The sequence below is a fragment of the Sebastes fasciatus genome, chromosome 11 (genome assembly GCF_043250625.1).
Source record: "Sebastes fasciatus isolate fSebFas1 chromosome 11, fSebFas1.pri, whole genome shotgun sequence".
NCBI classification, from domain to species: Eukaryota; Metazoa; Chordata; class Actinopteri; order Perciformes; family Sebastidae; genus Sebastes; species Sebastes fasciatus.
In genome coordinates this window covers 18,067,500-18,080,846 of record NC_133805.1, presented here as the reverse complement: position 1 = coordinate 18,080,846, position 13,347 = coordinate 18,067,500, and the positions used below count along the sequence as shown (strand labels likewise).

General features: G+C 39.1%; 1 protein-coding gene across 2 annotated transcripts in view; it reads left to right on the top strand.

The window, feature by feature from the left end:
* Positions 1-228: 228 nt before the first annotated feature.
* The window catches only part of tnr (tenascin R (restrictin, janusin)), a 200,177-nt gene continuing 187,058 nt past the window's right edge, over positions 229-13,347 (top strand). For both annotated transcript variants that reach the window (XM_074651252.1, XM_074651250.1), the window contains exons 1-3: positions 229-380; positions 3,108-3,163; positions 3,569-3,824. The gene's annotated coding sequence lies outside the window, so the exon portion shown is untranslated. The remainder of the gene's footprint in view (positions 381-3,107; positions 3,164-3,568; positions 3,825-13,347) is intronic.

Below are 13,347 nucleotides of genomic sequence, written 5' to 3'. Positions count from 1 at the left end.
CACTTTGGCCCTCACTGCATTAGACTTATATACTATATACTTAGACTATAAACTGTGTTACCTTCATCACAATGATCAAATGTTTTGCGGCTCCAGACAGATTATTATTATTTTTTTGTGCCTAAAATGTCTCTTTTGATAGTAAAGGTTGCTGACCCCTGCTCTACCTGATACTATATTACATCCATATTGTTGCAGTACAGCTTCCAGCCACCGGCGGCAGCACTGAGCACCATGAAGCGGAGCACCAACCCATATAACATCCTTCACCTCGTGATTGATTGATTTTAATCATCACTCGCACTTTAATGGAATAAACTGTGTTTTTGTCATTTTTGTTTCTCTCCTGAAAGATTGCTGAGATGTCTACAGTATCTGTGGTGAGTTTCCTTAAAATACTTCCGTTAAGTATTAAAGTTAATTAACGTTAATTAACGTTAATTAACGTTAGCACTGAAGGTATGAAATGGGTGGGTAACCCAGGTTACGTTGGAAGTCAACGTCAGTTACTTCCAAATTAACGTTAGCTCTATTTTACCAACCAAACGCCATGGGTAGTTAACTTGAACAACTTGTGTGTTTCTAATTTCATCATGGGAGCCTATAATTGATATTTTGATAGTACTGTCTGTATTCCAAACTTAACTTTTTATCTTTCAAAATAAACCTGCTAAAAGATCCATCTGTTATAAGGTAACAAACCCAGTCCTACTTCATTACATTATCAAGTAATTAGCAAACTAAATGAAATATAATCTCATTTTATTGTTTGGACAAACTGTTAACCTTATCCAGCAGTTGCCACATGCCAAGCTGAAAAACTTGAATAGGTCTACTGTACCATAATCATATTAGATAACACAATGTAGTCTAATATATGATAAATGGGTACTGTAGATATAGACAGAGGAAAAAAGGTTCATGTTGATGAATAGATACTGTAAATCTGTATGTTGTTTGCATACATTACAGCTCCATACATACAACATAGTTAAACATCTTATAAAGCTAAAAATGCTGTAATGTGTACTATATTTACACTGTATCCCAAAAACATGCATCATGTGACATTTTATGTTTTTGCACAAATTGATGATGTTACTATCATCCCCTCTCTCTGTAATCCTCCAGAGGTGTAACCCCCTCTGCCCATTTCTAATACCTGAGCTCATTGGTATGCATTGCTCCCAGGTCTGACCCAGGTAGTATCTGAATTGTCCTGACCAGGGTTCAACCTGGGTTGACTGGCTTGGTTTGAATTGACAAAAGGAGGGTTGGACCAGGGTTTAGGTTAACCCTGGGTTCTGTTGTTTTAGTGTCTTTGCAGTCAACATTAGCAAAGGTGGCAAATGAGCAAATAGCTATAGCAGTCTGTGACTAATGCTTGTTTGACACTTCAACTTCAATTTGGCACATCATATGTAATGTTAACTGTTACACAAAATGGGTTGTGTTTATTTAGTGTTCATCATAGTCAGCTTAATATGACCATCCTTTTGGTTATCAGCTATACATGCTTACTTTTCAAATACTATTTGCACCCCCTTCTTAAAAAAGTTTTCAATAACATGCGCCATAGAGATAAATATGTTAAATATGTGTCCACTTCCCATTTAAAATTAAAAAAGTATTGGCTGATCAATACGTTTTGTACATAATTCTGCTCAAAAGGTTGATTTCATCATTAGTTTTTTAAGTGGTAGATGAGATACCTTTCTATTGACAGGCTTTCATCACGTTTAAATTTCTGTCATTTACATTGATAAACCTAAAATGTTTCTCACCAGTAAACTTTAATATGACCATTATCTGTCATCATCGGTTTAGATGAGCTACCATCGTTACAAATGTATCTTTTGTTTCCAACTTTATGTACAGAGTGCTTTACTCTGTAAGCACTTTGTAACTTTGTTTATAAAATTACCATATAAATAAAGTTACTGTATTATTAAAATTACCAATTGAGCTGAACTGAGAATGAAAAAAAATGGTTCAGAATCAGAAACACTTTATTGTCTGTCACAAGGCAATGGAAATATGACTTTGATGTGGCTCACGAGTAAATAAAAACAACATAGTACACATAGAGTAACGTTTCTCACAACAATTGATATTCCCCTTGCTCAATAGCACCCAGACAATTTAAGTCAAAGTTTATATTTTTTCTAACTTATAGGGCTGCAGACTATTTTGTCTATAAATTGTCAGAATTTTTTTTAAAATGCCCACTATAATTTCAGACAGTAGAAGTTGACACCTTCAAATGTCTTCTTTTGTCAAACCATCAGTCCAAAACCCAAAGATATTCAGATTACTATCAAATATGACAAAGAAGACTTTGGAACAAGCAAATATTTGGCATTTTTGCTTGTAAAATGACAAAAATTGTTAAAAGACTATCAAATTAGTTGCAGATAAATTTTCTGTTGATTGACTAATTGATTAATCAACCAGTCATTGCAGCTCTGATCTGAAACGATTAGCAAAAATCGTAACTCATCTCATCCGTCAAAAATGCCAAACATTTGGTGGTTCAAGCTTCTGCAATGTGTAGCGGTGTAAATCACAAGTTTCATCGCGATACTATATTATATAGATTTTTTTGGACAACAATACAATATTTGCTGATATCACAGTTACAGTTATTACAGAATCAACTCACAAAAAGCAACTAAAATAGGAGTTGACAATTTTATTACTGAGCTCTTGCAGACATTAAAAACAACCCTCAATCTATTCTTTTTAATAAAAAGAATAAACATAAAGTGGGAATTTCAAAATAAAGGTGAATCTTATGAATGAAAATGGTGAAGATGAAGATATGTATTGTTATTTTTGCTTTCAACGATTTTTTATCATTGATCATTGAATCAATATATCGATACAGATTGATTTTTTCTGTTTTATATCATTACACATTGAATATCTTTTGTTTTTTCATTGATGGTTGGACAAAAGAAGCTATTTTTAGATGTCACCTTGACCTAATTGATTCATCAGAAAATGACTGGGGGGCTAATTGATGCTGAAAATAATCATTAGATGCAGTCATAGTCAGCTGTTTATATTTTAATGACTTATTTCTTTCTGTTTTTGTTTTCTTTTAGCTGACGATGACGACTCAAATCCTGGAGAAGATTCACATCACAGCTTCATGTTTTCTGTGAGTAAAATTTGATTCAGGCTTTATATGAGCGGCATGGAGAGAAAGCAGCCACTAGAGGCTGCACTAGCAAAGACACAGATACATAGATCAATAAAGAAAGAGAGAGAGAGAGAGAGAGAGAGACACAGAGGAATCAATGGAGAAACAGCAAAAAAGAGATGGAGAGATAGCACGCAGTTCAGTACAGCAAGACAGAGTGGCAGAGTGAAGAGATAGTAGGAGTGAGCATCGTACCAGCTGACAACCTGAGAGAGAGAGAGAGAGCATCTGAGCCCCATAGAGAGAGAGAGAGAGAGCATCTGAGCCCCATAGAGAGAGAGAGAGGGAGAGAGAGAGAGAGAGAGGGAGGGAGAGTAGAGCAGCACACAACCACGTTGCCCGTCCTCATATTTCCCTCTGCAGCTGTGCGAGGCAGAGTAAGCAGCGGAGAGGAGAGAGCACATCTGAGTCTCGTGGAAACAGCAGGACCACGTACCACTTGCCCGAGAGATCGATGCACTTACGCCAAGCCACGAAGGAAGGGTGAGCGGCCCGTAGGACGTCCGTGTACTGCCACACACACAGAGAGAGAGAGTGAGAGGGGAGCCAAAGGGACAGAGAGAAGGAAGAAGATCACCCAAGGCCAATTTGAAAGCTTTCAGCTGGTCACTCGGAGCAGGTGAGTTAACTTGTGCCGGTGTGGGGATGTTCGGCAGGTGCATTCTGCTTGTATGTGTGTGAGTCCTGCATCTTCACTCATGCACACTTGTATATTTATTTACCTTTGCGTTGGTGCTGTGTGTCTCTCCTGTTTTTAGTTTGTGCATCACTTGCAAGGCAGTGTGCATTTATAGTCATAGCCAGGTGATTAACTGGGGAACCTCAGTATCAATCAAGCCGTTATCACGCTGAGCAGAGAGGAACAAAACAATAGCTGCTTAACGACCCCCTCTTGCCGGTTTGTGTGTTTTATGTGTGTGTGTGGGGGTGCTTTTGCAGTTAAAGTGCATAATGCGTGTGTTGTAGAAGGTGTTTTGTTTGTAACAGGTGAAATGTGTCTGAATTGCAGCCTCCTGGGTAATTTAATAGAGTCATTATAAAAGCTTGCTTTGGGAAAATTAATTGGGAGTAGTTGATGCCATCGCATGGCAATTTATCACAACTGTCACGGGAAGGACATTTGTCTACAGCTTCTTGTATATTCTTTAGATAGACAACTTATTGTGCCAGTTAAAAGGATTTTCTTCTTCTTGGCATGTCGCTGTTGGGTTTGGACGAACATGTAGGGAATTGGTTTGAAACAACAATTCATTTAACAGGAATGGACTCTGGTTGTTAATGGAAAATAAAATTCTGACCAGTGTCATTTTGTACACTTAACTTGATAAGAAATATATTGAATTTCTAACTGAAGTATGATGAGACTGTGGTACTTTCAAACTTGGTTGTAATAGTTTTCAAAGTTGTCCCCATCTAATGGATCAGCATATGCGTGGAAAAATTGTGCTTTTCCATCTAAAACATCTGCCAAATGCTTACATTACTGTACCTTTTGTTGCAGTTGTTGAAGAGTTATTAAGAAGCTTGTTGTTTTTCAAGTCCCATAAACTGCCTTTCCTACACAGATAATTCAGTGTGTTTCAGCTGTAGTGACTTATTATTATCTATGGTGACATTTAGAAAAGTCGGTCTTTGTGTGCACCTGCTAGAGGGTTGCAGGTTCGAATCCGGCTTGGGACCCTTCTGTGTGGAGTTTGCATGTTCTCCCCGTGTTAGCGTGGGTTTTCTCCGGGTACTCCGGTTTCCTCCCACAGTCCAAAGACATGCAGGTTAGGTTAATTGTGGACTCTAAATTGCCCGTAGGTGTGAATGTGAGCGTGAATGGTTGTCTGTCTCTATGTGTAAACCCTGCGATGGACTGGCGACCTGTCCAGGGTGTACCCTGCCTTCGCCCAATGTCGGCTGGGATCGGCTCCAGCCCCCCCGCGACCCCTAACGGGATAAGCGGTTGCAGATGGATGGATGGATGGATGGATGGATGGTCTTTGTGTGCACCATCTCTCCATGTATCCTCATGTTGTACCCGGTTTGGAAATACCATGCCATGCTCGATATATCCCGTCATCCATCTGTATGTGTCTCCGTCTCTCTTTAAGTCCCCCCACCCCCCAGCGCTTCACTCTCCCTCCATGTCATCCTGTGAAGGTTATTTCCATATATCGAGTTGGTTTAATTTGTCAAAGTCAGCCAGACATATTGTTCATGGTCACAGCAGGGGAGCAGGACCAGGTTGGGGGGATTCAGTGTTACGTATTGACTATGGGTGGGAAAAAAATTGTATTCACCCATGTATCGCGTTTTTTTTTAACGATTTTGAAATTGATTTTTAATGCCAGAATCGATATATTTGCCTTATTTGAGTCTATATGGAAATAAAAGGAAGTTACTTTTATTGTTGTAGTCTGACAAACGTAAATTCATATCAATTCCGTACCTTTCAACTAAAACAAGCTGCAGTGAGCCGAATCAACAAAGCAGAAAATGGGGGAGGGTCCACCTGGGTAAGACCTGCACTCTCACATGTTAAATCCAATGTGGTACACAGGACAGGAAACAGGAAACGTTATGCAGTAACATGCGGTCAAGCCAGCTGTCACTCGCATCTCTGTGGTTAAATCGGCCGACACTACAACCGTAGTGCACCCATATACTGACATTTATGTTAAATGCATTCAAACGGCCCGATGGAGAAAACGAAGCTGACAGCGGAGCTAGCGACGGACTTGCCGAACTTAGTGGAAGTACTACATTTGTGACGACATCTGTTTTTCAAAATAAGGTGTTAACAAAGGGAACTGTATATACAAAATACATATATGGAAATAAGATTGATTGGATTATATTCACCAGAAGTATAAAACATTACATGTTCCTTATAAATTAAAAAGAAAATACCACTAATTTCCGAAGGAAATGTTTTCATTCTTTGATTTTTGGGTTGCTGGAAAAAAATTAATGCCTAACAATGAGTGATATATTTAACTTCAGGACATCTCTGACTACATACATGCTGAAAATCAAACATTCTTACTGTATTCATTTAGATATTTTCCAAAGTAAAAGTCCCTAGAAGTATATGATTCAACTTTTTCCCATGGTCTAATGTTAAAAACATTAAAAACAAAAATTGCAATAAATCGCAATATCGAATCGCAAATCTTGTAGAACTGCAATACTTAAAAATCGCAGAACATATCGAATCGGCACCCATGTATCGTGATAGTATCGAATCGGGAGATAGGTGTGTCGTCCCAGCCCTAGTATTGACACCATGTTGGAAGCTGTGGTGATTATATCCTGAGAAGAGAAGGAAAATGACAGAGTGACAGAAAACGGCTGAAGTAGTGAAACACAAACGGAGAGAAAACCACCAATTCATTTTCCTTGTACACCGAGGAGCTGAGCAGTTAATTTCTAAGTTTTTTCATGACTGTGTGTGTGTGTGTGTGTGTGAGAGAGAGAGTGGGGAGGCTTTAGGTTATCGGTCTTTGGATTCATCATATCTCGCACAGAGCTTGGCTTTACCCTCTCTCCCATGTGGATTCTGTGTCATTAAGCCGAGACACCGAATCTGAGAGATCGCTTTCTCTCTCCGACTCTCTTTCTCTTCCTGGATACATCAGACTCTCTCTGTCTCTCTGTCTTTGTCTTTACCTCTCGCCTGCTCTTTATCTGTTCATTAGTCACCCTCTGCCTCTCTTTCTCACACATATACAGTATACAGTACATGCAGAAACACACACACACACACACACACACACACACAAGTGTAACTGCATTTGTGGAAACTACTGCTCATAAAACATGCATCCCCCAATTGAATGTAGAATGAGAGTGTTCAGAGCTTGTGATCGAAATTCAAATTAAATACTGATTGCTTTACCGTGGCCATAATATTATATATTTACCGTATGTTATGGTGAAGAGTCCTTTTTATAAAATTGTGTCTGAATTTGAAAGATTTCTCTGGAACATGCGTTACGATTAAACTGCCTACGGCGGATTTATGGAAATGTAACAGTGGTGACGTCTTACTGACTAGACCAAAATGCAAAATCATTCAAATGTTTACTCTCATTGTATGTTGTTTCCTGTTTGCATTTGTTGCGAGTCAATCTGTGTTTAGTGGTTGAATTGCAAATGCAAATGTTTTTCTATAAATTGCTTAAAGAGCAGGTGGTATTTGTTAAATCTTTCTCACATTCCCGCTGTGTCAGGATTCTCCACTATTTTCCTTTCTCTGTTTCCAAATCATTCACATTTATTTCGGCGCCAATGGGCAGCTGAACAAGATTGCAATCATCTATGTGGTAATTAATAATTTACATAATACCTCATTCTGGGGGAATTTTATTTTTCTCTGTGCCGCCAGTGTTAATTGTGTTAGCTAAGCTACCGTCATTACTTATCGTTAGCACGACAGTTAAATGTGGACATATCCAGCTCTCATTAGCGACCGCATCATCCATCAGATACTGCACAGATTTAAACACAGTAGCAGATAAGGAACTGCAGTAAAAGGACGGAAACTGTTTGTTTTTCTTTCAGTTGTAATTCAAACATTCATCACACGAGCACCGTTTCTTTCCTTGTTTGCTAATTAGATTAGCGCTGTTATGATTGAGATGCAGGTACGTGGGATTTGTACACTTACATTAACGTGAAAACAATTCTCATAATTGTTTTGTGTATAGATTGTTCATTTGTCTTTTATAATATAATATATTGCAGTTGCTTAGTGCAGTACTTAAAAGCTTTAGATAGATCAGTGAACAGAGCATTTTCCGGTCCCTCCACCCATGGTTCATCTTTTCAAGAAGCAGCTCAGCTGCCTCCTGTGCTATCACCTCCGTCTGTGTGATAAATCCCAAGCAGACTGCTCTGATTTATGTTTTGAAGGTGGAGGAGCCAGACATGGGCATTTGTCTGAACAAATGTGTGAACTGTTACCTTTTTTTCCTTTCCTGCTATATGTTATGCTGTCCTCCCTTTTTGTATTCCTGCTGTCCTCCCTCCATCTCTTACCGTTTTCCCCATGGGATGACTCTTTTGATGAATCATACACAAATGTTCAGGCATAAAGTGTAGGGATGTGTACCAAATGTTCATGCCAAAATTAGTGCGGCCAAAAATTTCATGGTAGCATCACCGCAAGGAGATACTACAACTTTGTTAGACTCTGCAAAAGTCTAAACTAAAGTGTCACGGTGAAGGAATTTCCCCTTTGCTAATAATGATTGGCTCAACAGCACGTTATGTGGTATTATTGACATTTTTTTAAACTTCATTTTCATTTCACTTAATTTTTTTTTTTACTTAATTTATCCTGATTTCAGTGTTATAGAGATACGCTTTATTGTTTGGCTATTATTGCTTTTTAAATGACAAAGATGAGATGTTAAATGCAGAACACAGAAGGGAAATGAGGCGCAGCTGAGACGCCTTTGTAGCGTCTGGTTGCTATGATACGGAATATCCGCAGGAGTAAAAATGTTGGCACAAGTTAGAGTACTTGGTCTGGATGAAGGGAAGGCTGAAGCACGTAGGGAGAGAGGACGGACGGACCCGCCGGTCTATGTTTAGTATTTTCTTCTCCATTGTTGTTCAGCACTTGTAGTCTACATGCAAGATGTGACGGTTGATCTTTGTGAAGTTTGTCTCACCCCTCCTCCATTGTGATTGGATGGCTGGCTGAAAAGGGACAAGTGACAAGCACAGCTTTTTACCCAAAGTGCTGCTGGCGTTTGTAGCACAGTGTAAATATGCTCCCATTACAAAGAATTCAATAAAGAAAAAACATGAACATAGCATTGCATTATTGTGATAATTACAATAGCCCTAGATAGAATATACTAAAAAAACACACTAAACAGGGGCGAAACTGGTCGTACACCAGTAGGTCGACTAGCTAATGTTACCTTAGCAAGTCATGGCCACATCTGTAGACAGACGAGGAGCCTGGTTTGCCTGTCTGCTCTGGTTGTTCTCTGAAAACAAGGTTAGTTACCATAACGACGGTGATAGAAATGTTTGGCCGTGTTGTTACTAGGGATGTCCCGATCAAGTTTTTTTTGCCCTGATCACGATCTGAGTCCTTTTTAATATTGGGTATCTGCTGATACCAATATACAGTATATAGTCCGATCCGATACTTATATTTATTTAGATTCTTTTCCTTCTAAATTTGCATTATCCACCTCCTACCAAATATTGAAAGTTCTGATTTAAAACTATAAAGCTTAAATTATTGATATGAAATGGGTTTAGAAGTTTAAAAGAGGAGAGATAACTGCTTCATTGCAGTTATAGCCTTGCAAATCTGTGTATTTTGCCCATACTGATGCATTAAAATAGGCCCGGATCAGCCCTGATACCGATCAGTTCGGGACATCCCTAGTTGTTATCATCAGTATGTTTCACCATGGTGTAGAAAAACTGAATGCAAAAAAACTGAAAACTGGTTTGGTTTCCAAACAGCATTTTCATTCTGACTTACATTTTTTTGTTGGGTTTAGAATTTGATATTTAATAGATTTGCTTAAGGCAGCTGAGTCCTAATTGGGATTATTTTCTAGGTTAAAGGTATTTGTATTGTACACTAACTTAATTGAGAATCTTTTAGTTAACCCAACCCTGGAGACGAAACCAACAGCGAACATCACAGCTGTTGGTTCAGTGTTGATCTCTCTCCACCACAAGGTACTTTATTAACAGAAGACTGATGAATGTGCCAATTGTGCTGATCTTATCAAGACACTTGTCTGTCTGGCAGCCTTGGGTCTCACAGCGCAGTGTGGGAGCGTCTCTCTCTCTCCTCTCTAATAAAAAATAATAAATGAAGAAAAGCATTTGCACAGTGACAGAAGGGCTGATGTAACAGCAAGTTGCAGCATTTGCTGGTTGGGAATGCCTGATCTGGCAAGATGTTGTAAATTTCACATACGCAGCCCCCACAACGGTGTAGAGTGACAGTGCTGAGAGCGGGAAAAACAGGAATCGATGGCAGGATGTCCAAGAAAGCCGGTCTCTGCTATATTGTGGACCACTGACGAAGGACATTTGTTTTTCCAAACTGTTTTGATACTGTCTGATTTAACTACTCAATTGATCGTGTTGAAAAAGTGGTCCGAAGTGGCTCAAAAAAGATGTGTACTGTATATCACAAATGATTTATAGAAGCAGGACAGGAGCTTGGATTGGTTTTTCAAGCCTCTTAGGAGCTTTGTTTTACTGTGTGTTAAACAGCGAGCAGAGAGAGGGAAAATGATAAAGCTCATAGGATCATAAACTGTTGGGAGAAATGTAAACTGCCTACTTGAATTAATGGAGGAAATTTATCAGAGATTGGAGAGCTTTACAGTCATTTTCTTCTCCTTTCCATCCCGTACATATAAGACAAATTTCCCAAATGGGACGACGTAGTTGAACTGATCTAAATCTCTGATTTATATCACATCATAGAGCACTGTAGAGACATATTAACCTTGGTCTTTATTTCAATCCATGAAATCGCAGACAGAGAGATTGGTTCTTTTGCCAATCCAAAGAGTTCAGAGTTCAGGTGAGGGTTCTTGTTGGGTAAGTAGTATCCCCGTTTCCAGGATCCAATGGCGTGTGGTGTTGCATTAAGAAGTACCTTCCGTAGCCAGCGTGTGCTATATCTTTTTTTTACAAGTGGCCGCCTTATGAATCTTGTGGGGATGTGCTTGAGAGGTTTTATTTTTATCCCCAATCTTCCAGGCCTCCCCAGCGTTTAGAGAAATGGGCAGGCCATGTTAATGATCCTCATTAGCCGAGGAGCTTGAATCCAAACTGGAATTCTTCCACTTCAACTGCTACTTAACATTTGGTGTTCTTCTCCCTTCCTCTCCTGTCCGTCTTTCTTGCTGTCTCTCCCTCCATCTGCAACCCCCCACAACATCTTTTTCCATCTCCGTCTTTCTCTCTCTCCTTCTCCCACCTGAGTCTCCGCACTGGGAAATAGTCTGTAAAGGTCTTCCATCTCTTTCAACCTCTTCTTCAGATGGATTTTTTTCCAAGGTATTTACTGCACAGTGCAAGTCCCTGGATACCTGTGTGTACCTGTGTGTTTTGATGTTTGTGTGATCATGTATGTGCACATTGCTGTGTGTGTCCTGCGAGAAAAGGAAGTGTTCCAGGTGACCTCTGATACTAGTTGTTTTTTTCGCCCCAACTGTGAAGTAAAAAGCTTAAAGTTCAAGCGTGAGCCCCCTCCAGGCTGCCTGTGAAGGATGTTCAGATATACAAACATGTCGACTCAAGAGACACCTTTTAGGTGAAGGGTAAATATGCTCGGGCACTGTTTATACAACAACTGTGCAGCAGTTAGAGGCAGTCGTTGTTTGATAGCTGGCTGACTGGGGATTATCTGAAGCTGTACAGTCCAGGCTGCTACACTGCATCATATCTAAATGTTCCCTTTATATAACCTTTATTTCGGAGGGGAAGTCATGCTGAGGGGAAAAAATGTCCCCCAAAATGTGGCCTGAATACATGAATTATCCTGAAGTACAGGTTCGCTGTGTTCAGTTAAAATGTGTCTAATTTGCATTTTTGGAGAAGTTTCTAATTGCAAAGTCTCACTGATGGTGGGAAAGGCTCAAGAATTATAATTCTGCAGGAGGTTATTTGTGTCGTGGGGGATGTTGCCCGAATTGTGTAGCTTGTGAAGCTCTTGACATTTGGGCTTTTTGGAACAAATCTAATTTGAACTTTTACTGAAGATACTCAGCTGATAAAGTAGTATGGACAATAAAACACTAAGATCATAAATTCCTTTCATCTAACTTCCTCTCAGTAAAAGACAAATGACAGACGAGGGTAAAAAAAAATGTGTCTATTACGTCAGCAAACAAATGATCTGTTAGTATAGGATGACTGATATTAACATGAAATAAATATATATATATTACGGCTGTCAAAGTTAACGCAAATTTGTTTTAACGCCACCAATTTCTTTAACGCATTAACGCACTCCATCTTTCGTCGGTTGTAGCAGGCTCAGTCTTAAAGCTAGAGTGAAGATACTGGCATCATATGAAACTAGACCTAAACCTAAGGAATCCATTGGTATCAAACATGTCATACTATATATATATATATATATATATATTAATTGAGAGGGTTCATACTGCACACTGTCTGCTCCTCTTCTCCTAATTAACCCATCAAACTAGCAACCTAAAAACAGACTAACTGTTCTAATACACTGTTAACTCAGTCTATACATATTTTTAGTAAAGCGAACAGAAGAAAATAAAAACGTCTCCTAAAGTTTAAGTTTGCGAGACAACCTGGCGTTTTCATTGCCGTTGGGGAGGCGAACTCTGGAATGAGCAAAGACGTCTTATTAATGTTTCAAGCACATCATCCAAGTCGGCGTTGGGATAGAACATTTCCACGCTGCAAAACATTGCAGCGTGGAAAGCCTTGCGGCCAAAGCTGTTTTTATCTTTAAGGGCAAGTTCAACTTAAGGTCCAAAGTAATTTGAGAAAAGTCCCAAATCCTTTTAGGTCTTCATAAACAAATTGCAAACCAACTGCAAGACTTTTGGGTCTTTGAATGTTGATCATTAAACTACAGTGGTTATAAACTGAATAAAGCTCTTCAAAGCTCTTAATAGTTAAGCAGACAAATTTAATTACTGATATTGGAAAAAGAAGTTTGACAACACAATTCTCTGAGCCCTTGTAAAAGCCAGGACCTTGAGTCAAGATCTTTTTGTCAAACTGTGTTAATGTTTTTTTTACATAGACAACAGCTGCCTTTTCAATGCATGGGCCTATTAATTAAACATTCAAGGTTTAATAGGTCAAGGCTTATGGAAGGCTTTCTTGTTTCATTTCTGTTTTTTTTACCAGAGAGACTTGGGTCGAGACTTGAATATCTTTGCTTTAAAGTCCAAGTCTCAAATGTACAGTAGATGCTGCTGTAGCTGAGCTTGATGTAGCAGGTGAATAACATTAACTAGAGTTCGACCACTGCACTGTGTGTTTGCTACAGTAGTTTGTTGAGATTGAAGTTGATGCTGTCTGCTGATTCTGACAGCCCAGAATGAAGTCAAACTTTAAGCCTTGTTCTCGAATGATTACATCTGTGCATCGGCTGGATGAGAAGTGGC